This window comes from Lacerta agilis, chromosome 4, assembly GCF_009819535.1.
Source record: "Lacerta agilis isolate rLacAgi1 chromosome 4, rLacAgi1.pri, whole genome shotgun sequence".
Taxonomy (NCBI): Eukaryota; Metazoa; Chordata; class Lepidosauria; order Squamata; family Lacertidae; genus Lacerta; species Lacerta agilis.
In genome coordinates, this window is record NC_046315.1 from 6,594,586 (window position 1) to 6,618,385 (window position 23,800).

General features: G+C 41.8%; 1 pseudogene; it reads left to right on the forward strand.

The window, feature by feature from the left end:
- Positions 1–161: 161 nt before the first annotated feature.
- Positions 162–17,730, forward strand: LOC117045047 (annotated as a pseudogene).
- The last annotated feature ends 6,070 nt before the right edge of the window (positions 17,731–23,800 follow it).

Below are 23,800 nucleotides of genomic sequence, written 5' to 3' on the forward strand. Positions count from 1 at the left end.
ACCACAATAAAATCCCCAGGAAGAAGCCATGTAAAATTTTGGAGTGTGGAGAAAGCTGCAGTCAGAGCTCCCATTCCACTTCCGGTCAACAAAAACTAATTGGAAAGAAACTCTATCAGTGCATGGAATGTGGAAATAGCTTCAGGAAGAAGGACAGTCTCACTTCCCATCAAAGAATTCACACAGGGGAGAAACCCTATCAGTGCGTGGAATGTGGAAAGAGCTTCAGTCAGAGCGCCCATCTCACTTCCCATCAAAGAATTCATACGTGGGAGAAACCTTATCAGTGTGTGGAATGTGGAAAGAGCTTCAGGAGGAAGGACAATCTTACTTCACATCAAAGAATTCACACAGGGGAGAAACCATATCACTGCTTTGAATGTGGAAAGAGCTTCACTGATAGCTCCTCTCTCACTTCCCACCAAAAAATTCATACAGGGGAGAAACCCTATCAGTGCTTCGAATGTGGAAAGAGCTTCACTAATAGCTCCAATCTCACTTCCCATCAAAGAATTCATACAGGGGAGAAACCCTATCAGTGCTTCGAATGTGGAAAGAGCTTCTGTCAGAGCTCATCTCTCACTTCCCATCAAAGAATTCACACAGGGGAGAAACCCTATCAGTGTGTGGAATGTGGAAAGAGCTTTAGGAAGAAGAACAGTCTTACTTCTCATCAAAGAATTCACACAGGGGATAAACCCTATCAGTGTGTGGAATGTGGAAAGAGCTTCACTGTTAGCTCCAAACTCACTTCCCATCAAAGAATTCACACAGGGGAGAAAACCTATCAGTGTGTGGAATGTGGAAAGAGCTTCACTGATAGCTCCAAACTCACTTCCCATAAAAGAATTCACACAGGGGAGGAATCCTATCAGTGTGTGGAATGTGGAAAGAGCTTCAGTCAGAGCGCCTATCTCATTTCCCATCAAACAATTCATACAGGGGAGAAACCCTATCAGTGCGTGGAATGTGGAAAGAGCTTCAGGAAGAAGTTCGGTCTCACTTCCCATCAAAGAATTCATACGGGGGAGAAACCCTACCAGTGCGTGGAATGTGGAAAGAGCTTCAGGAAGAAGTTCGGTCTCACTTCCCATCAAAGAATTCACACAGGGGAGAAACCCTATCAGTGCTTTGAATGTGGAAAGAGCTTTAGGAGGAGCTGGGATCTCACTTCCCATCAAAGAATTCATACATGGGAGAAACCCTATCAGTGCTTCGAATGTGGAAAGAGCTTCACTGTTAGCTCCAAACTCACTTCCCATCAAAGAATTCACACAGGGGAGAAAACCTATCAGTGTGTGGAATGTGGAAAGAGCTTCACTGATAGCTCCAAACTCACTTCCCATAAAAGAATTCACACAGGGGAGGAATCCTATCAGTGTGTGGAATGTGGAAAGAGCTTCAGGAAGAAGTTCGGTCTCACTTCCCATCAAAGAATTCATACGGGGGAGAAACCCTACCAGTGCGTGGAATGTGGAAAGAGCTTCAGGAAGAAGTTCGGTCTCACTTCCCATCAAAGAATTCACACAGAGGAGAAACCCTATCAGTGCGTGGAATGTGGAAAGAGCTTTAGGAGGAGCTGGGATCTCACTTCCCATCAAAGAATTCATACATGGGAGAAACCTTATCAGTGTGTGGAATGTGGAAAGAGCTTCAGGAGGAAGGACAATCTTACTTCACATCAAAGAATTCACACAGGGGAGAAACCATATCACTGCTTTGAATGTGGAAAGAGCTTCACTGATAGCTCCTCTCTCACTTCCCACCAAAAAATTCATACAAGGGAGAAACCCTATCAGTGCTTCGAATGTGGAAAGAGCTTCACTAATAGCTCCAATCTCACTTCCCATCAAAGAATTCATACAGGTGAGAAACCCTATCAGTGTGTGGAATGTGGAAAGAGCTTCAGTCAGAGCTCATCTCTCACTTCCCATCAAAGAATTCACACGGGGGAGAAACCCTATCAGTGTGTGGAATGTGGAAAGAGCTTTAGGAGGAAGAACAGTCTTACTTCCCATCAAAGAATTCACACAGGGGAGAAAACCTATCAGTGTGTGGAATGTGGAAAGAGCTTCACTAATAGCTCCAAACTCACTTCCCATCAAAGAATTCACACAGGGGAGAAACCCTATCTGTATGGAATGTGGAAAGAGCTTCATTGATAGCTCCAAACTCACTTCCCATCAAAGAATTCACACAGGGGAGAGAACCTATCAGTGTGTGGAATGTGGAAAGAGCTTCACTGATAGCTCCAAACTCACTTCCTATCAAAGAATTCACACAGGGGAGAAACCCTATCAGTGTGTGGAATGTGGAAAGAGCTTCACTGATAAGTCCAAACTCACTTCCCATCAAAGAATTCACACAGGGGAGAAACCCTATCCGTGCTTCGAATGTGGAAAGAGCTTCTGTCAGAGCTCATCTCTCACTTCCCATCAAAGAATTCACACAGGGGAGAAACCCTATCAGTTTTTCGAATGTGGAAAGAGCTTTAGTCACAGCCACAGTCTCACTTCCCATCAAAGAATTCATCCAGGTGAGAAACCCTATCAGTGCTTCGAATGTGGAAAGAGCTTCTGTCAGAGCTCATCTCTCACTTCCCATCAAAGAATTCACACAGGGGAGAAACCCTATCAGTGTGTGGAATGTGGAAAGAGCTTTAGGAAGAAGAACAGTCTTACTTCCCATCAAAGAATTCACACGGGAGAAATCCTATCTGTGTGGAATGTGGAAAGAGCTTCACTGATAGCTCCAAACTCACTTCCCATCAAAGAATTCACACAGGGGAGAAACCCTATCAGTGTGTGGAATGTGGAAAGAGCTTCAGTCAGAGCGCTCATCTCACTTCCCATAAAAGAATTCATACAGGGGAGAAACCCTATCAGTGCGTGGAATGTGGAAAGAGCTTCAGTCGGAGCGCTCATCTCATTTCCCATCAAACAATTCATACAGGGGAGAAACCGTATCAGTGCTTCGAATGTGGAAAGAGCTTCTGTCAGAGCTACTCTCTCACTTCCCATCAAAGAATTCATACAGGGGAGAAACCCTATCTTTGCGTGGAATGTGGAAAGAGCTTCAGTCAGAGCTCCAAACTCACTTTTCATAAAAGAATCCATACAAAGGTCGGAAAAACCATTATACAGCTTTAGGAACCAGGGAAACCAGCCTCTTTTTAACTAGACCTTTGGCTGATTGACATCTTTTAAAATGTGGTGTTTTGTGGTTTTATGTTGTGTTACTATGTTGTAACCTCCTGAGATCGATCTGTGTAGGGAATAGGAGCCATCTCTTAAAGGCCTAGGGATCTCCCCCCCATTTTTTGTGGAGGTGTGGCTTTTGCCCTCTCGTTGTGGAGGCGATGTACTGGGGGAGAGAAAGAAAGGGTTTATTGACTGGCCAATAAGAAATCCCAGGGGTGGAGTCTAACTGTGTTTAAGGCTCAACACAAGGATTTTGGCAATTAGTTCGGTTGGTTTCTTTTTCTTTTTTCTTTTTTTAATCCAAGCTTTTATTGAAACTTAATATATACATAATAACCAAAATTACCAATAATTCCCTTACATAAAATATAATACCTATATTACAACAACTACATAATTAAATGCTTATGAAAGCCACCACCCACCCTCTACTTCCCTCCACAGCAATTTGACTTCTTTAAATTTCTTTATACCCTTTTCCCTTGCACTCTGTAGTAGATTATATTTGTTAAATCTGCTTATGGCTAGCTTTGTGATCTCTGCCTTTTGAAGGGAAGTTTGCCAATGGAATCTCCATGATCTTGTATGGTGGAATGTAAGCCCTAGGTAGCTGAAATACTTAACCTGTTCAAGGTTATGGGCATCCAGCAACCAGTTTAACCGGGAGAAGCTTCTTTCAAATACTAATATTTTTGATTTCCTATAGTTAATGGATAAGCCATTTTCAATACAATAATTGGAAAACTTCCTTAGCAGATGTTTCAATCCTGGTCTAGAATGTGAGATGATAGCTGCATCATCTGCATATAGCAACAAGGGGGTCCGTCTTGTTCCTATTTTGGGAAGGTGTCCGTCTGGGTCCATTAGGCTCTCTTCTAGGTCGTTTAAGAATAGGCTAAACAAGGTGGGGGCCAGGATACATCCCTGTCTCACCCCCCTAGTCATCTCAATGTTGTTCGAAAGCTGTCCCTGTCAACCGCATCTGACCTGCAGTTTGGTTCCATTATACAAAGCTTTTATAAGGAAGAGAAGTCTTTTATCCTGCAGTATCAAATCTAATTTGGACCATAGCTGGGATCTGGGAATTGAATCAAATGCTGATTTCAGATCCATGAAGGCCACGAAAAGTTTGCTCTGTAGATGCTTGTTATACTTTTCGGCTAGGAAGGACAGCATATGACAGTGGTCTGATGTTGAATGGTTCTCGCGAAAGGCTGCCTGGGCTTCAGATAGAATGTTATATTCATTTAGAAACATTGTCAGTTTGCTACTGAGGAGCCAAGCATACAACTTCCCAATTACTGAAAGCAGGCTAATTGGCCTGTAATTGGAGGGTACATTTGGGTGGCCTCTCTTAAAGATTGGAACAACTATAGCATGTATCCAGCTATGTGGTACCTTGCCCGAGTTGTTTACTGTTGTGAAAAGAGCCGCCAGAAGTGGAGCCCACCAGTGCTGATTTGATGTGATCAGTTCCGCTGGGATCAAGTCTTTTCCCGGAGCCTTGCCATTCTTCAGAGTCTCAATTAATGTATAGGCTTCCTCCACTGTAACAGGTCTCCAATGTGGAAGCAGTGCCAATTTAGCCCTGTCATCATCCTGGAAGCTGGAAGGGAGGTTTGTGTTTTCCATAAATATGTTTCTAAAATGGTTCTCCCAAACTTGAGCTGGGATGGCACATCTGGGTGCTGGGGAGCTGTTTTCCATTGAGTTGGAGACCAGTTGCCAAAAGAGTTTAGTTTCGTTATTTAGTGAAGCGTTCAGTAGCAGGGACTGGGAATGTTGTTTATACTGCCTTTTTTTAATCTCTCTTTATTTATTGTTTAAAAAATACACATACAAATGCACATTTACACAAACACAAACACACAAAATACACAAAATAAACATATACATATTGCTATCCTTTTCTTTTCTTATTTACAAACAATATCTTGCACCTCCAATTATCCTCATTGCATTTTTAAACTATTATACTTATATTGCGTACAGTTATATATTTCATTTACCAGTCATAATATTCTATCTTTAAGTCTCTATTTATTACTTTAAAGGTTCAGTCTGCATCTGCCATTAGGATTCCACTTATACCACTATTCCTTAAGTATTCTTTAAATATCCTCCACTCTTTCCATACTTCTTGGGTCATCTGATTCCTGACTTTAATTGTTGTTTTTGCTAATTGCAGGTATTCTATCATTAAATTTTTCCAGTCCGTTATGGTTGGTGCAACTGGGTTTTTCCAGTTCCTGGCCACTAGCATTCTTGCTGCTGTTATACCGTACAAACATAGTACTCTCTCTGGTTTTTTAATCTCTTCCGGCAAAATGCTTAACAGGAACATTTCTGGTCTTTTTAAAAATGTATACTTTAACAGTTTTTTATGTTCTTCATATACAGCATTCCAAAAATCACATATAACAGGACACGTCTGTCGTGGGCCCTTCGCCCTGTACAGCCCACCCCCGGACGTTTTACGGTCTATGAGTGCTGCACCAACGACAAACGGTCCCCAGCTGCAGCCCTCCAGACCACTAGCTGGATCCTGCTTACTTCATTCACCACAGACGAGGATATTGTGAACTAAGAAGTTGTTTATTGAGTACAAAAGCTTGTGGTTGCTGATAAATAAAAGGTTGTTCAATAAGCTTATAACAGTTGTCCTATACCGGCCTATTACCTCTAAATGATACCGGCCTATTACCTCTAACGTTAACTAAATGCCATTAACAACACGTTTCACAATCTGTTTATCCTCTCTGCTAACTTCCACCTCAGACTCTTAAACTCCCAGCTCTCACTCCTGACTCACACTGCTCAACTAACTCCACGTCTAACTCTCCACACTTCTCACTTCAACTCTAACTAACTCTAACTGACCACTGGGAGGGGTGTTTTATACCCAGGCTGAGCCCGCCCCTGAGGGTTCTAACTGTCAGAAAATTTAACCCCTACCTGGCATTGGGCTAGTTCTCCACATACCTCCCTCCTTTTTAGGTTTGTATCAGATCAGTTACTAGCCAAAGTATCCCTCTGATACAAACAACATTTTAAAACATTAACATAAACAAACATTTTCTATGCTTACTAACCTTAACTCCTCATATCATACTGGCATAATATTTGGGTTTTTCACATTATATACAATAGTTCATGCAACATTGGGTCTTTAGTTTATTGCAAGAAAAGCCGTAACTGTCCATTTTAACCTTTGTCTTTGGGTCTTCATGATAAGGCGTCTGCGATGATGTTTAGGATCCTTTCACACTCCTTATCGTCCTTAACCGTCGCAAGAAGTATCTTTCTCTGGGCACCAGTCTTTTCTCTGCCATACGTGATGGGATGTAAGCTGTCTTCCTCTGCCAGATGACACAGTCCCATTCCGATCCCTGCACTCGAGGCGTCTGTAACGATTGTGGATTCCAAGCTGGGTAGAGTCCTTGTTTCTCAGGGTCAAAAGCTCTCTTAGATCAACCTCTCCCTCCTTCAGGATCTCTGTTAAGTGTTCAAGCTCGCGGACTTGGACACACATCTCCATGTCATCATAAGCTGCATAAGAACTGGTTGTCTGGCTTTTAAATGCACTGGGAACTATTTTCAGAAGTTTGTGGATATCTTCTTTTTTAGTCAGCTTGCTGAAGCTTTCTAGACAAGCGTGATCACTTAATGAAAGTAGGCTAAAAAGCTCTGATTGCTTATTGCTCATAGCAATCTCCCTTGTTGTCAGTTCATCTTTGGTCTGTATTGATTTATCAGTTCCCACTTCGAGCAATTTGAAGACTACTTTTTTATGCCTTTGACGTGGTAGCCCTGTTAATGCTGTGTAACCACATTCATTTTGGACATTTATTTGTGTTGCATGAGCAGCAGGGTACCCATCTTCCCACCACACAATCTCTAGTGTAGGAAATACTTTCACTTTCATAGAAAGTTGATGGGCCCCCATGCCAGCTATAACTTCCAGTACGTCTTTCTTTCTATCTTTCCAACTGATGAATGGTTGATCATAAATATGACTAGTTGTTCTAACTGATCTCACAGATAGGTCACTGGTCACATTACTGGTAGACACTCCTTTACCAATATCACAGGCTTTTTCAACAACGTGACTACTGTAGTCTAGATTGGGTTCATGGTTTAGTGACTTGATTGGGTTTATCATATTCACATGCATGACCCGCCTCCCTTCACCGTATTGAATTATATAGTTTACATCATTCATTTTTGAAATGATTTTAAAAGGACCTTCCCATGTCAGTTGTAACTTATCCCCTTTTACTGGTCTGATTAATAAAATATCCTGTCCTGGCTCAAAAGATCTCACACGTGCTTTTTTGTCATACCAAACTTTTTGTTTGTGTTGAGCAACCTTGCAATGTTCTCCTGCCAGTTCTAGTGAGCGTTTGAGAGTGTTTTGCAATTTAAATAGGTAGTCAACTACATTCACAGAATCCCCAACCGGCCGTCCTTCCCAATTAAATCTTAATAAATCTAGGGGACCCTTGATTTTTCTTCCAAACAATAATTCAAAGGGACTAAAACCCGTGCTTTCCTGGGGTATGGATCTATAAGCATATAATAAGGCTTGTATATTGTCATCCCAATCGTGAGGATGTTCCGTTACATATGCCCTCAGCATTCTTAGCAGGCTTCCATTAAATCGTTCTACAAGGCCATTGGTCTGTGGGTGGTAAGCGGTACTGGTGATATGTTTTATCCCACACCTCTCCCACAAACGCTGCATAAGTTTAGAGGTAAATGAGGCTCCAAGGTCTGTCACGATCTGTTCTGCAAAACCTAGCCGACACATATAGCTTATTAGAGCTGAAGCCACTGTTTCAGTCTCTATGTTTCGTAACGGTATCGCTTCCGGATATTTCGTTGCAAAATCCACAATAGTCAACAAATAATGATGTCCCCTGCGGCTGGCTTTTGGCAGTCGTCCAATTATATCTATTGCTAAACGTTGGAAGGGTTGAGATATTATGGGCAAGGGGCATAATCGTGCTTTCGTTCTATCTTGCCCATGTCCTTGTAACTGGCAAGTATGACACGTTTGACAGAATAACTTTATTTGCTTGCCCATCCCAGGCCAAAAGAAATTTTGGGATACCCTTTGTTTGGTTCTGGTGATTCCCAAGTGACCTCCAAATATACTGCCATGTGCATGTTGGATTATTTTGTTTCTAAATTCAGTAGGTACTATCAGTTGTCTGTGAATTTAATTACCCCCTCTATTAGGCTTTAAAAGAATCTCTCTGTATAACAACCCATTATTGATTATAAACCGCTCAGGGCTTTCCGGGGTTAATACTGTATTCAAGGCTGTGGCTTGAAAATATCTCTGTAAATCTGTATCTACTTTCTGCTTGGCTGCAAAACAAGCTGCTTGACTATTTGTAACTGGCACTAAACTTGTATCTTGTGTCAGTTCAACAATTGTATCAGGCCTTTCCTCCTTAGGTAACTGTCGCTGTTTTTGTGCCCTAGTAATCACAAATGCACTCTGTACATGGTCAAGCAGATCCCACCCAATTAACATTGGAGCTGGGATTTCTGGTGAAACTGCTACCTGCCATTCTCCAGACCATTGTTTATATGTCAGATTAACTAGTGCTACTGGCAAGGTTTCCGGCTGCTTTGATATTCCTTTTAAACTGATAGTTTTGCCTTTAATAAAGTCTTCTGGCTTTAATAAATCAGGATGTATAATACTAATCTGAGACCCTTTGTCTTTTAAGCCTTTATATTGTTTACCATTCACCCAGATTTCTTCTCCTGTTTTGTGTAATAGCATGTCATCTTGTTGAATTATATAGCACCTCACAACTTGGGCCTCTGGTATCTCCTCAGGCTCTGCTCTAGACTGGGCCTCGGTTGCCTTGGCAACCATGTTGGCAGTTGACTCTGTCTCCACAGTTTGGACACAATATGTCTGCTTCTGGGGGATATTATTTACACTCTTAGTTCTGAGTTCAGTTCTACAATCCACTTGTCTATGGCCTCTTCTTCCACATTGCCAACAGGTTAATTCTGGCCTTTTACCCTCACCATATTTATTTACTTTTCCCTCAGTCCCCCCCGTTGTTATAGGCGTGTTATGGGGAACATTTGCACTGGCGGGAAAAATTTTCTTGGCAGTTTCTGTGGTAAATTTTGTGGGCTGTTGCATTTTCTTAAACTTATTTGTTTCCCAATGTTTGTCCTTATATTTTGGGGCATCATAAGCGTGTTCTCGGATTTCATTTATTTCATCTGCCAGATGAGCAGCTTCCAGGATGGTTTTAGGGCGTCTTTCTTTAATTAAATACTTCAGATGACTATTAATCGTGTCATAAAATTGTTCTAATGCGATCACCTCTTTTATTTTCGCCACAGAATCGGCACCCTCCTGTTCTAGCCACTTGTTTAAATAATTTGTAGTTTTAGCTCCTAATTGAGCGAATGTTTCCTCACGCAATTTTTTTATTGTTCTAAACTTTTGTCTCAGTTGCTCTGCAGTAATTCCGAATCTAACATATACCAACTGTTTAAATGCTTCAAAATCTTTAGATTGATCAGATGGCATTTGAGAATAAATCTCTGTTAATGTCCCACTAATACGAGCTCTCAGTATTTGCATTTTCTCCTCATCTTTTACTTCAAAATCTTCGCAAGCCCTCTCAAAAGAAATGATAAATGCTTCAGGGTCGTCTTTATCTCTGAAGTCAGGGAATCTTTTTAAATCCACCCTGCTAGGATTTTGTGTGGAACTATTGTTGTTGTTTCTATTATCTACAGCTGATAATTCAAGTCTTTTCATTTCTAATAAATATTCTCTTTCCTCCCTTTCTCTTTCTCTCTCAATAGTTAAGGTCATTTCTTTCTCTTTTAGTTTCATTTCTTTCTCTTGTGCCTCAGCTTGTAACCTTAAGGTCATTTCTTTCTCTTTTAACTCTCTCTCTTTTGCCTCTCTTTCTCTTTCTCTCTCAATATTTAATTCTCTCTCTTTTGCCTCAGCCTGTAACTTTAATTCTCTCTCTTTTGCTTCAGCTTGTAACTTCGCTAGCTCTATTTTCAAATTATATTCCTTCTCAAGTTTCCATTTCTCAAATTCCTCTGAGGCTTTAAAACTCGTCCCCTCATCAGGATTTTTGTTAACTATTTCAGTACTGGTTTCTTCAATCTGGGAAACCCCATTTTCTTCTTCAGAGCTTTCTACTTGTGAGTCCCTAAGAGCTGTTTTCGTCTTCCTAGGTGGCATTTTCTATTTATTTGGTGGTATTATATCTGTACTTAAATCAAGGATGTTTCAGTTAAACTATTTCTTCAGGCTTAGTTTCCACAGCTTAGGTCCAAAGTCACGCCTAAAGTTACCTCAGTGTACTTTGTCCAGCGTACTTTTCCGACCTCTCACTATAAACCTTTCTGCCTGAAATAGTTTTAAACGCAAAGTATCTTTGTAATTCTCTCACAATCTCACAGTCTTAGGCGCTATCACACCACACCCTAGGGCCAGGTAATTCTTCTCTGAATTCCCCTTCTCCCTTTCCAGGTGTATGCGATCCCCCTTCCTGACTAGATTGTAGAGTCTCACAGAAGTTTGCTTAAATCCTCTTTAAGCCTCACACTTCACACAATGCGTCACCCTTAAATCTTTCTTGTACCTTGGCACTTCTTGCCAACACTTTATGTCTATCTTTTATCCCGACGCTGCCACCACTTTAATGTCGCGGGCCCTTCGCCCTGTACAGCCCACCCCGGACGTTTTACGGTCTATGAGTGCTGCACCAACGACAAACAGTCCCCAGCTGCAGCCCTCCAGACCACTAGCTGGATCCTGCTTACTTCATTCACCACAGACGAGGATATTGTGAACTAAGAAGTTGTTTATTGAGTACAAAAGCTTGTGGTTGCTGATAAATAAAAGGTTGTTCAATAAGCTTATAACAGTTGTCCTATACCGGCCTATTACCTCTAAATGATACCGGCCTATTACCTCTAACGTTAACTAAATGCCATTAACAACACGTTTCACAATCTGTTTATCCTCTCTGCTAACTTCCACCTCAGACTCTTAAACTCCCAGCTCTCACTCCTGACTCACACTGCTCAACTAACTCCACGTCTAACTCTCCACACTTCTCACTTCAACTCTAACTAACTCTAACTGACCACTGGGAGGGGTGTTTTATACCCAGGCTGAGCCCGCCCCTGAGGGTTCTAACTGTCAGAAAATTTAACCCCTACCTGGCATTGGGCTAGTTCTCCACAACGTCCACCACATATGTTTGTACGACCCGATTTCTTTATTGCACCTCCAGCACAAAGGGGATCTATTTCTGTACATTTTGGCTAATTTTTCTGGTGTCTGGTGCCACCTATACATCATTTTTAAGGTGTTTTCTCTGAGGTTGTAACAGGCAGTGAATTTAATATCCTCCTGCCACAATCTCTCCCATTGTTCCATCATTATATTGTAACCTAGATCCTGGGCCCATCTCACCATTACCGATTTTACTTCCTCCCCTTTAAGTTCCCATTCCAAAAGTATATTGTATATACGTGAAATAAATTTCCCTTTGCTTTGGAGGACCTCTTTTTCAAATTTAGATTTTTCTTTTGCTAAGCCAATTTTTTTTTTGTCAATCACGAATCTTTGATTAATTTGGAAGTATTGCAGCCAATCAGTAAGATGTTCCTTGATTTCTTCATTTTTTTCAGGTGTAGTTCATTCTGCTTTTCTTCTAACAACATTCGGTATGTGGCTCTTCCTCCTTCCATATTTACCTTTTTAATTGTTATTACGTCTATTGGTGAGGTCCACAGTGGTATTTTTGGTTCTATTGCGTTTTTGAATTTAATCCAAATTAAATATAACGATTTTCTAATTAGATGGTTAAGAAACCCTTTGTGGACCTTCACCTTTTCATAGAATAAGTATGAATGCCAGCCATACCTGTTGTCCACACCTTCCAGGTCTAGTAATTCTGCATCTTTTAACATCATCCAATCTCTTAACCAATTTAACCCTGCCTCCGCGTGGTAGAACTCTAAATTCGGCATGGCAAATCCTCCCCTTTCTTTCCTGTCTGTTAATAGCTCATGCTTTATCCTTGGTCTTTTGCCGTTCCAAATAAATTTGGAAAGATCTCTTTTCCATTCTTTGAAACACTTCATTCCCCCCAGGATTGGTATTGCTTGGAACAGAAATATCATCCTGGGTAGGACATTCATTTTAACGACCGATATCCTACCCAAGAGAGAAAGGTGTAGTTTATTCCATATTTCCATTTGTGTTTTAATTTCCTTCCATGCCTTTTTGTAGTTGTCCTCAAAGAGATTGATACATCTTGGTGTTATGTAAATTCCTAAATACTTTGCTTTATTTTTAATTTCTAGACCCGTCAGTTGCTGTAGCTCCTCTTTTTCTTTTTTATCTAAATTTTTGGTTATTAGTGTCGTTTTTTGATAGTTTATTTTCAAACCTGCCACTTTGCTGTATACATTAATTATTTCTAATGCTCTAGGTATATTTTCTTTGGGATCTTGTGTTGTTACTATCAGGTCGTCCGCAAACGCCCTTACTTTGTAGGTGTTTTTTCCAATTACTATCCCTTTTAGGTTTTGTTCCTTTCTGATGTTGTTTAGAAGAACTTCCAATACTATTACAAAGAGTAGAGGTGAAAGGGGACACCCTTGTTCCTTTAGTTATACTGAAGCTATCCGTTACACTTCCGTTTATTATAAGCCTAGCTCTTTGATGCCTATAAATCGCTTCTATGGCTCTCCTCATGTTTTCTTTTAAACCTACTTTTTCTATTTGTTTTTTCATGAACTCCCAGGAGACATTGTCGAATGCCTTCTCGGCATCCAGCAACAGTAATGCTGCCTTTTTATCGATTTTAAACTCCAAATACTCTAATATATCTATTATATTTCTTGTGTTATTTGATAGTTGTCTTCCTGGTATAAATCCAGTTTGATTAGGGTGTATTACTTCTTTAATTACTTGTTTTAACCTGTTCGCGATTACTCCTGCGAATAGTTTATAATCGCTATTCAAAAGCGAAATTGGTCTGTAGTTTGACATCATGTCAGGATCAGCATCTTGTTTTGGCAGGAGTGTAACGTATGCCTCTTTCCACGAATCTGGTATGTTACCTTTTTCTAATATTTGGTTCATCAGATCTTTGAGTGGGCTAAGCAGTGTTTCTTCCATTTTTTTTATAATATTCTATTGGGAGTCCGTCAGGGCCTGGTGATTTTCCATTTTTGCATTTTCTCATTACATTTTTAATTTCTTGCATTGTTATCGGGGTGTCTATTTCTTTTGCTTTTTCCTCTATGTTAATCTCTAATTTATGTTTTTCTAGATACTGATTTATTTCGTTCTTATCCTCTTCCTTTTTTTTGTATAGCTCTTCATAGTATTTTACAAAATTTTCAATTATCGTCTGTGGTTTGTCTGTGTATTTATCTCCAATCTTTATTCTATTTATCATTTTCTCATTTTTCCATTTTTTTAATTGCCAGGCAAGGAATTTACTCGGTTTATTTGCAAATTCGAATTTATTTTGTTTCCAGATCTTTAGGTTCCAGTCCATCTCTTGCTCTATTTTAATTCTATATTCTGTTTTTAGCATGTTAATCTCCTTTATTAATTTTACATTTTTTTGGGTTTTTGTGTAACTCTTTTTCCTTTCTATTCAGTTCCTCAATTAACCTTCTTTTTTCTTTTTTCTTTTCCCTTTTTTCCCTAGTGTTTTGCTTTATAAAGTAACCTCTAATCACTGCTTTTCCTGTGTCCCATATTATTCCTGGGTCCATTTCTTTACTGTTATTTAATTTTTAAAAATCCGCTAGTTCTTTTTTTGCACCTTCCAAGATTTTTTCATCATACAGTAATGAGTTATTTAATTTCCACCTTCTTATTCCTGAGATAGATTCTGGTTCCAATTGCATTGGGATTGGATTATGATCCGAGATTGTCCTTGGATCAATTTTTATTTCTTTAACTCTATTTAATAATTCTTTCGATAACCAGATTGCATCTATTCGACTTGCCATCTTTTTTGCATGTGAAAAATATGTAAACCCTTTTTCCAACTCATTTTTAAACCTCCAAGTATCCTTCATATCCAATTTTTCCACCATTCTGAAAAAAGACTGTGGTAATTTCCCTTGCTTTTTCTCCTTTCCTTTGCCTGTTCTATCAAGTATCGGATTGACTACCCCATTTAGATCGCCCATCATCATCATTTTCCCTTCTACAAACTCCATCATTTTTGTTTCAATCATCTTAAAGTATTTTGTTTTTTTTTTCGTTTGGAGCATATACTCCCACGACATATATTATCTCACCTCTAAAATTTATTTTAAGTATTACTGTTCTTCCTTCTACATCTGTAAACATTAATTGTGGCTCTAGGCTAGGTTTTACATAGATTACTACTCCTCTTTTCTTTTTCTCATCAGCTGCAATAAATTCTATTCCTAGTTTCGGGTCTATTAACATTCTTTTATGATCTTTTTTTTTTTAAGAATTTATTGATTTTACAACAAGCAATAAATCACCAACATTGACCCAACACCAAACTAAATATAGACAAATACATATACACCAATAATTCTTCTTCTTATACCATACAAAAAAAAAAAAATCTTGGTCGAATCTTGGCACAGACTTCCCCTGCCTTTTCACCTTCGGTTCTAATACCAAATATTACTGTAATAACATCATATACTAAGAAAACAAAAAAAAAATCTTAATAAATCTTGTTTTAAAAGTGCAATAATTTCCCATTCTTAGCTTAACAAAAATTTAATCATATTGTAACTTCATGTTAATTCCACACCAAATTCTAATTCTTAACACATTATTCTTAATATAAATCATCACAAATATCCTCTTAATATAAATCATCACAAATATGCTATTAATAACATAAATTTGAATATCTCTTTTCTTAATCAGAAGCTTAAACTCTTAACACACCGGTTTCAGGTTACCATAGTATATCATTTTTTCCTCTTTACCCTTAATACATTTCACCCTATCCCCCTTCTGTCCATTTTCTTTGGTCGTCTTGCTCCAGAACCGCTCCTCAAAATGTCCTTTTTCCATACAAATCCACAGATCCAGACAAAGTCCAAAACAGTCCTTGCATAGAGCATCAGGGTACGCACATCCTCTTCTTCCAGCTTCTCCGGTTCATCATACCATTCCTCTTCTATTTGTAGACATAAAGCTTTTTTCACCGACACTCCCGGGCTCTCACCTCGAGAGTTAGATATAACAATTCTTCCCGTCCTGGGTCTGCCACCCCCAGAGGACGTTTCATTTTTCTGGGGTCGCCAGATCATTCCATCCTGTTCTTCGATCATCCCTTTCAGCTCCATGCCAAGGCTCTCTTCCAATACAGCCATTTCCTGAATAGTCTCCTCTGTGGGTTCTGACATGTCCCGAATCAATATTTCCAATTTTCGATTGAGCAGTTCCAGTCCCAATATAGTAATCCTTTGTTCATCACTCATCTCAGAGTTCATAACCAGATCAAAAACAAAACCCAGCATGGCAGAAGCGGGCTTAGGTGTCAGATTACAGTTTTGATTTCCAAGCTTCTCCATCTTAATACCAGTAACTTTCCACTCAATCACAGTCTTTCGCAGCCATTTTCCCTGTATCCAGGGTGCAAGAGCCACAAATTTTAAAAAGAGATATTTTCCACATACTTGTTCCCCAGAGGGAGATCAAAAAAGTCTCACTTGTCAAAATTCAAATACTTTGTAACCATCACTGTAACAGCAGTCTCTCAAGCTGGTTATTTTCTATCCCTCGAAGGGAGGGAGACAGGCTTCCTTTCCATATATCACCCGGGTCGTTAGAAAAGTACAAAAAACAAGTCCAATCGAATACTCACGACCACCAGGTTTCTTTAGTTCCGAACTTGACAGGTAGAACATAGACGCTCATCGCAGGGGCAACCGCCGCTCCGCGTCCCGGTTGGGGCATGTCCCCTATAGCCCGGCTCCGTTGTCCCTTCACCCCCGCTCCCCCTTTACAGGGGGAGCGAGGGAAGGGTTCAGAGCCATAGTGGGCACAGCCGGGGAGCCCGGGGTGCGGGACGCTCTTCCCGCACCCCACCGGAGCCCCGCTTTGCGGTAGCGGGGCTCCAACCCCCGGGACGGACTGGGTCGCCTCGCAGCCGAGGCGACCCACAACCACTCCGCGATGGCGTCGCCGCCGGAAGTCCTTTTATGATCTTTTTTGATATGGGTTTCCTGTAGGCAAATGATGTCTAATTTTTGTTTCAGCAGTATATGTCTTACTCTATTTCTTTTTGCTTTGTTGTTTAAACCATTCACATTCCACGATAGTATTTTGAGACTCATTTTATTTTATTTAACTGTGCACTGTTATATTAAAAATCTCTTATTCGCTCTCTGAGCTTGATTCTTGTTGCGCTGCTTCTTGGTTGGGGTCCTTTTCTATCTGGTATTTCTCTCCTCCTAGTTCTTGCCTATACCTCCTGTGAAAGAGATCTGCGTTCTCTGGGGTGTCAAACCTTCTCCTTTTTCCTTTAAAATTGAAGGATATTCCTTCAGGGTATTCCCACGTGAAAAAATGGATTTAGCCTTTAATGCTTTTCGTCAGGAATTGGTATTTCTCTCTTTTTCTCAACAGGCGGGGTGGGATTTCTTTCAACACTATTATGTTTCCTCCTTCTATCTTAAGTTTCTTTTTCCTTCTAGTTTGTAGGATTTTATTTTTTAACTTGTTTGATTCAAATGTGACCAAACAATCGCCTGGCCACCTGTTCTCTTTTGATTTCTTGGAATTCACTCTGTACATAGTTTCTATGCCCTCAGTCACCTCTTCTTCTTTCATCTCTAGCCATATGGCTATTTCTTTAGTAAGAGTTTTTTTTGTAGATTTTCCTCTGGAATTTCTGGGACACCCCTAAACCTGAGAATATTCCCTTTGACTTGCATTTGTAGCATAGACATAGCATCCCAGGTTGCCTCCTGTGTTATTCTGAACTCCTCCCTCTCCTTTCTTGCCCTCTCTCCTTCCTTTTTACACTCTTTAATTTCCTTGAGTGACCTTTTGACTGTCTCTTCCAAATTTTGTATTTTATTTTTATTTTCCTGTATTGTCTTTGTCAGTTCCTTGTTCTCCTCTACCAACCCCGATACCTGTTGTTTCAACTCTGTAATTGATTTTGTGTTGCCTTCTATTTTTCCATTCATTTTTTCTAATTTTTCCTCAATTCCTTCCATGTTATTACTCACTTCCATTTTTAAATCATTGAATTCTTTCCTCATTTCCCCAATGTCCCCTCTTAGACTCAAAATTAGGTCTTTAATCTCCATTTCTTGTTCTAAACCCAAATTCCTTCTCACTTGTTGATTATATGACCCACTTTGGTTGTACTTTTTTGTTGTCATAGTCTTTAATCCTTCAATTTTTTTTCTATTACCCCCACACTCTATCAGTTTCCCTTTCCTTTATTCTCAGGAAGCTTTATCCAACCAGTTCCTCTCTTAAACTTTTTTTTTTGAGGCCAAAAGGGCTTTATACTCTTTTTTCATTTTAAGATAGGATGGAGGTAAGTAATTTAATCCGGCATTTCTATAGGCCAAGTAAGCCTTCCTTAAAGCTTCCTTCTTTGTACGGCACTCTTGATCAAACCAACAATGCCCTTTAGCAATGCGAGGCTTGCTTGCTGGGTTTATACTAACGGAGACCACATCCTGCAGGGACTCAATAAGATTTTCGTAAGCCGTCAGGGAGGATTCTGTAGATGAATTGTTGATAATAATTGATCTTAACTTAATTACAGTTAGTAGATTCAGTCTATTCTCAGCTGCAATCGCTATCTCAGATGTCCATCTTTTCCTGCGCCGTACTGGCTCATTTGCTTTGTCTTTATCTATGTCCTTTTCTACTCTGTAAGAACGCTGACTTGAATTTTGTCCAGTAGTGCAGACAATTAGAGGTAGGTGATCGCTTTCAGTCCTACTATCAATGCTGAAATTTTTGATCGATTCGAAAGCCTCCCTGTTGGTGAGACAGTAATCAACTGTACTGGCTCCCTTTGTATTTATAAATGTGTACTCTCCTTTTCTATCCCCAGGTAGCGTCCCATTTGCAATGGTTAGGTCAAGACTTATTTGTAAAGAAGCCAGGCAGAAGCCAGCATAATTGATTTGGCAGTCTTTCGAGTGTCTGCGCGGGGGCGGATTTAGAAGAAGGGCACTATTTTCCTTTAGCTCTCTTAATACTGGGAATTTTATTTCGAGGCTGTCATCATTTGAGCCTATTCTAGCATTCATATCTCCCATTATGTAAAATAGTGAGCCTGGGTACTTAATTTGGCAGGCATACAGGAAACTGTGGAATTTACGCCATGTGCTCTCGATCTGTGTTTGCACTGTATGTGGTGGCATATAGACTGAGATAATAATGATATTCTTGGATTCCAGCTGCAATGTGATCCCCAGCGCCATTTGCTCGAAGACTGAGAACTCAGAGACCTACTAGGGGGACAGAGTTTGACAAATGTTGTGTCTCTTGACCACTTATTGGGCTTAGGATAATGGAGGCCTCCAATTCTGACATCGCAACATGTGAGGACAAAAGCATTTCAGACCAATCTTGCTTGGGTAGTCCAGTGTCAGGCACATTACACGTAGAGACCGAGGTGGGGAGACAGAAGAGGTGCCTCTCCTCCGTGCTCTCCTTGCCTGCCAGAGCCCTGACTCCTACTTCCCACTCCCATCTCTCCCTTCCCACTAGAGGGATCACTACCTTCCTCACTGGAGGAAGAGGAATTGCTCAGCAGTTGAGGCGGGGCCTCGCGATACTGATAAAGCCCTGGCAACTCCTTGCCTGCTTGTGAGGGCAGCCCCCTGATATCCACCCCCTCAAAAACCCCTCCCCCCTTGGGAGGCGGGGTTGGGAACCTGCCTGCTCCCCCTGCTATGTAACCTCCCCAGGCTAATCATCGGACCGCAATGGGGATGGCGGGAAACCCTCAAAACCCTCCTCGTCCTCGTCAGTGGGCGCAAAGGGTTCCTGCAACCCCAGTGGCAGCCTGCCTCCCCGGTTCCTCTCTTCCTGTCTGGGACCCGGCAGGACCTCCCCATCCCAGTCCTCTTCTTCAAAGTCACTTTCCCGTCCCCCTCCCGACCGGAAACCCCAAAACTCCTCCTTATCCTTGTCGGTGGGGGCAAACACCTCCCACACCCTTCCCGCCGGCTTAGGCTTGTGTGGGAACAAAGCGTGGAATTCCTGCACCAAGTACTCCTCTGAGATAGTGCTGGCCGGCACCCAGGCATTTTCTGATTCCGGCTCCCCTTCCCACGCTACCAAATACTCCAACTCCTCCCCCCTCCACCTAGAATCCAGGATTTCCGTCACTTCATTGTAGAACTCCACCTCTTCAACTCTGGGGGGGGGGTGGATCTTCTGCCTCAGATGGAATATTAGAAAATCCCTCTAAACTCTGCTCTTCCCTCTGAGGATTCCCATTTTCCTCTCCTTCAGAGCTTTCATAAGTTGGTTCCCACACAGAGTTTCTTATCTTTTTGGGTGGCATTTTGAGTGACAGGCGTGCTCTGACAGCGAAACAGAATCAGTAGAGAGCGGCTATTGTTTCAGGCTGGGTTTGCTTTTAAACTTTGGCCTTGAAGCCTTACACTGGGTTTCCACACTGACCCTGCACAGACACTTCCTCCAACCACAAGTGCAATACCTCTGCCAAAATAACCTCACTCCCATATCCACCTTCCACTTCAAAAGCGTATAAATTTATTCCACCACAGGCGCATTTATTTATCCCGCTGCCACCGCCAATTTTGTGGCAATCACACAGAGCCCCCAGTCGTTTCACGGACTATTGACCCTGTGCCACCACTAATCCGCTGCCACCAACCAGGTTCTCCCCGGTAATAGACTCAGACTCAGTCAGGTTGTAACGTATTAACAAAGGTTATAATTTATTGTTAACGCAAACAGTTCTAAATGCTTTGAAACACCATCGACTGATTCACTCACTCTCTGTTTCCCCTCTGTCTCTAACTCACACTGACTCCTATGCCTTCCACCCACAAGAACCCACCCAAACCAACCACCTCCCTCTTTCCAACTCCACAACCAACTGCCAAAACTGAACAAACTCAACTACAGTGGAAGTTCGCGTGTTTTTGCGCTTCTGCGCATGCGCGAACTGCGCAGAACGCTTCTGCGTACCTGTGCGCACCTGCGATCCGGGGAGGACTTCCGGGTCGCCGCAGTGCATATCCCGAACGTATGCATCCTGCAGCATGCGTTACCCGGGGTTCCACTGTAACTGCCAAAACTCCTGGGCTCAGCCTTAAACACAGTTAGACTCCGCCCCTGGGCGTTCCTATTGGTCAGCCTATTAACCCTTTCTCTCCCCCTGTACAGACATCTCTATAATGAGAGGGCAATCGCCACACCAAGGTACCACTGTGTTCCTCTTAAGTTATAGAGCTGAGTAGGAACAAGCTAACTTCTGCACAAGACCGGCCATCAATTCCTTTCTTTAAGAGACAATATGGAAAAATCTATTAATGCAAGTGTGATAGTTCGGAATATGGGAGGAAGCAGAATTCCTCCCTCCCTCTGCAATAAAGCCATAGGCCAAGGGACACCCCCCCCCATGGACTAGATGACCCCTGAGGTCCCTTCCAGCTCTACCATTCTCTGACTCTGTGATCATGGCAACCTTCACTGCTGCACAGTTTGGGGAGCACAGGAGCAGGGGCAAGAGCAAATGATGAGGATGGTGTAAATAATAATAATAATAATAATAATAATAATAATAATAATAATAATAGTGTATATCCTGCTTTTCTCCCTGACAGGGACTCAAGTCGGCCTATATTTAGGATAGAAGCAGCTAAACACATTGAAAAAGTAATAAATACAAATGAATATAATTAAAAGATAAAAACAAAACACAAACTCAGAGTCACCTAACTTCTTTTATGGAAAAGTATCAGAAATTCCAAATATGTACATGCCTTTTGCCCTACTGTGAGGACGAAGTTTTGAAAATGATAACAATACGCATGCATGGGATGGGTTTCTGGCATCGGGCAGTGACTGGATTAAGGCCCTAAGCAGTGAAAATATGTTGGTGCCCCCATATATCTATCCATATATCCTGAAGTTGAGGCTCCAGTACTTTGGCCACCTCATGAGAAGAGAAGACTCCCTAGAAAAGACCCTGATGTTGGGAAAGATGGAGGGCACAAGGAGAAGGGGACGACAGATGGTTGGACAGTGTTCTCGAAGCTACTGGCATGAGTTTGGCCAAACTGCGGGAGGCAGTGAAGGATAGGCGTGCCTGGCGTGCTCTGGTCCATGGGGTCACGAAGAGTCGGACACGACTGAACGACTGAACAACAACATATCTATATCTATATCTATATATCTATATTGTTAAAGAAAATTCTGGGTTGAGACACTATATGTATATCTATATTTTTAGAATCTTAGAGTTGTAAGGGGGCTAAGGTTCATCCAGTCCAACTCCCTGCAATGCAGGAATCTCAGCTAAAGCATCCATGGCAGATGGCCATCCAAACTCTGCTGAAAAACCTCCAAGGAAGGAGAATCCACAACCTGCCCCTCCCAGTGTCCCTATTTTCCAGGGACAGTCCTGGATTTATAGAAGCCACCCCACAGTCAAACAGTTCTTACAAGCAGAAAGTTCTTCCTGGTGTTTAGTCGGAATCTCCTTTCTTGTAACTTGAAGTCATGGGATCGAGTCCTACCCTCCAGAGCAGGAGAAAACAAGCTTGCTCCATCTTCCATGTGACAGTCCTTGATATATTTCAAGATGGCTATCGTATCTCTTCTCAGTCTCCTCTTTTCCAGACTAAATATAAAAATAAACAAGAAAAAATTTAATTTTTGAAATAGAATGAAAACTACAGTAAGATGAAAAGTAATGTTTATTTTTGTATACTTCACTTTATTTATAGTCAAACAATTTCCTCCTACTTTTTTCTGTTTGCAAAGTCTTTGATCAGATCATCAAAACTAATTTTACATGAGGCATCTGCTTCTATACTTAGTAGAGATAAGGCAGGCAGCCTGCCTAGTTGCAGAGTTGTTTCTGCTGGGATTTTTAAGAGACTTCAGCTGAGCAATTGGCAACCATTAATGTTAAAAATCCGGCAATGGGAAATTTTGTGTGCCTTTCTGGCTCCAACCACGTACAGTCAAGGTGCTGGAGTTGGCTGCAAACCTCTTGGGGTCCTTTGGCCTCCTGGCAGCAGAACTGCCTCAACTGCTGGCTCTGCACCTCTGAGAGGAGGGAGTCCTCCTTCTGCAGGATGGTATGTTGTTTTGATCGGAATAAAGCTCACAGTTCCTTGCTGGCATTTCCTGCTGCTTCCCAGAACAATAACTGTGACCACGAGAAAGGTTGCGGCTCCTCCAGACCCTGAACTTTCTCAGAGGAGCGGGTTACCATGGACTCTCCTCTACTGCGGAGAGAAGAGGAGGAGGGGTCAGGTGATAGGCCCTCTGTTGGTTTTGCACTGTATTCTCCTGCTCTTATTAACAAAAACGCAACAAGGTGATTCCATGGTTTAGGTGCCACCACCGTGAAGGCTCTGTCCTTTCCCCTCTGTTATGTACTGAGCTTGGATCCTAGAACAAAAGGCAGGTAGGAACCTAGAAGGCAGCAACCTGATTGGTCTGCAGGAGTCTCCCAATCCGGCTCCAGGAGGAAGTGAATCAGCAACCTGACTGGCCTGCAGGAACAATCCAATCAGGCTCCAGGAGGGGAGTTGAATCATTCAATCACATGGGACCCATTGTGTAAATAATGTATATATAGCCAGAGGTTTTGGGGGAAAGCACTCACTCACTGTTTAAAGGTAAAGGGACCCCTGATCATTAGTTCCAGTTGTGGACGACTCTGGGGTTGCAGCACTCATCTTGCTTTATTGGCCGAGGGAGCCGGCGTTTGTCCACAGACAATTTTTCCACGTCATGTGACCAGCATGACTGAGCCGCTTCTGGCAAACCAGAGCAGCGCACGGAAACGCCGTTTACCTTCCCGCCGGAGTGGTACCTATTGATCTACTTGCACTTTGACGTGCTTTGGAACTGCTGGGTTGGCAGGAGCTGGGACTGAGCAACAGGAGCTCACCCCGTCGCGGGGATTCGAACCACCGACCATGAGCTGAAATAAAGAGCTTGAAATCAACACTCAAGTCCAAGTATATTTCACCCTCCAGCCCCACTTCTGTTGGTAAAGGCGAAATGAGGAGGGCCTCAGAAATGCAGGGCTCTCAAGCAGGTCCATGAAGCTGTTTGAGATACCCTGATCCCAGTTCATTTCGGACTTTCCAGGTAAAATATGATGCCCTAAGCCATTTCATGTTGCAAGCCAATTAGATTGATGTAACATGGTCCGTCCTGTCAGCCGCAGAGCACGCATCTCGCTGCGGCCTTGCTTCTGCGGAGGTCAATGCTTGCAGAGTAGGACCAGCCAGAAACCAGACTGTAACCAGGGATCTAAAACCAAATATCAGTTTCGTCCAAGAGAGTGTGGAGTTTATGGACCAATGAG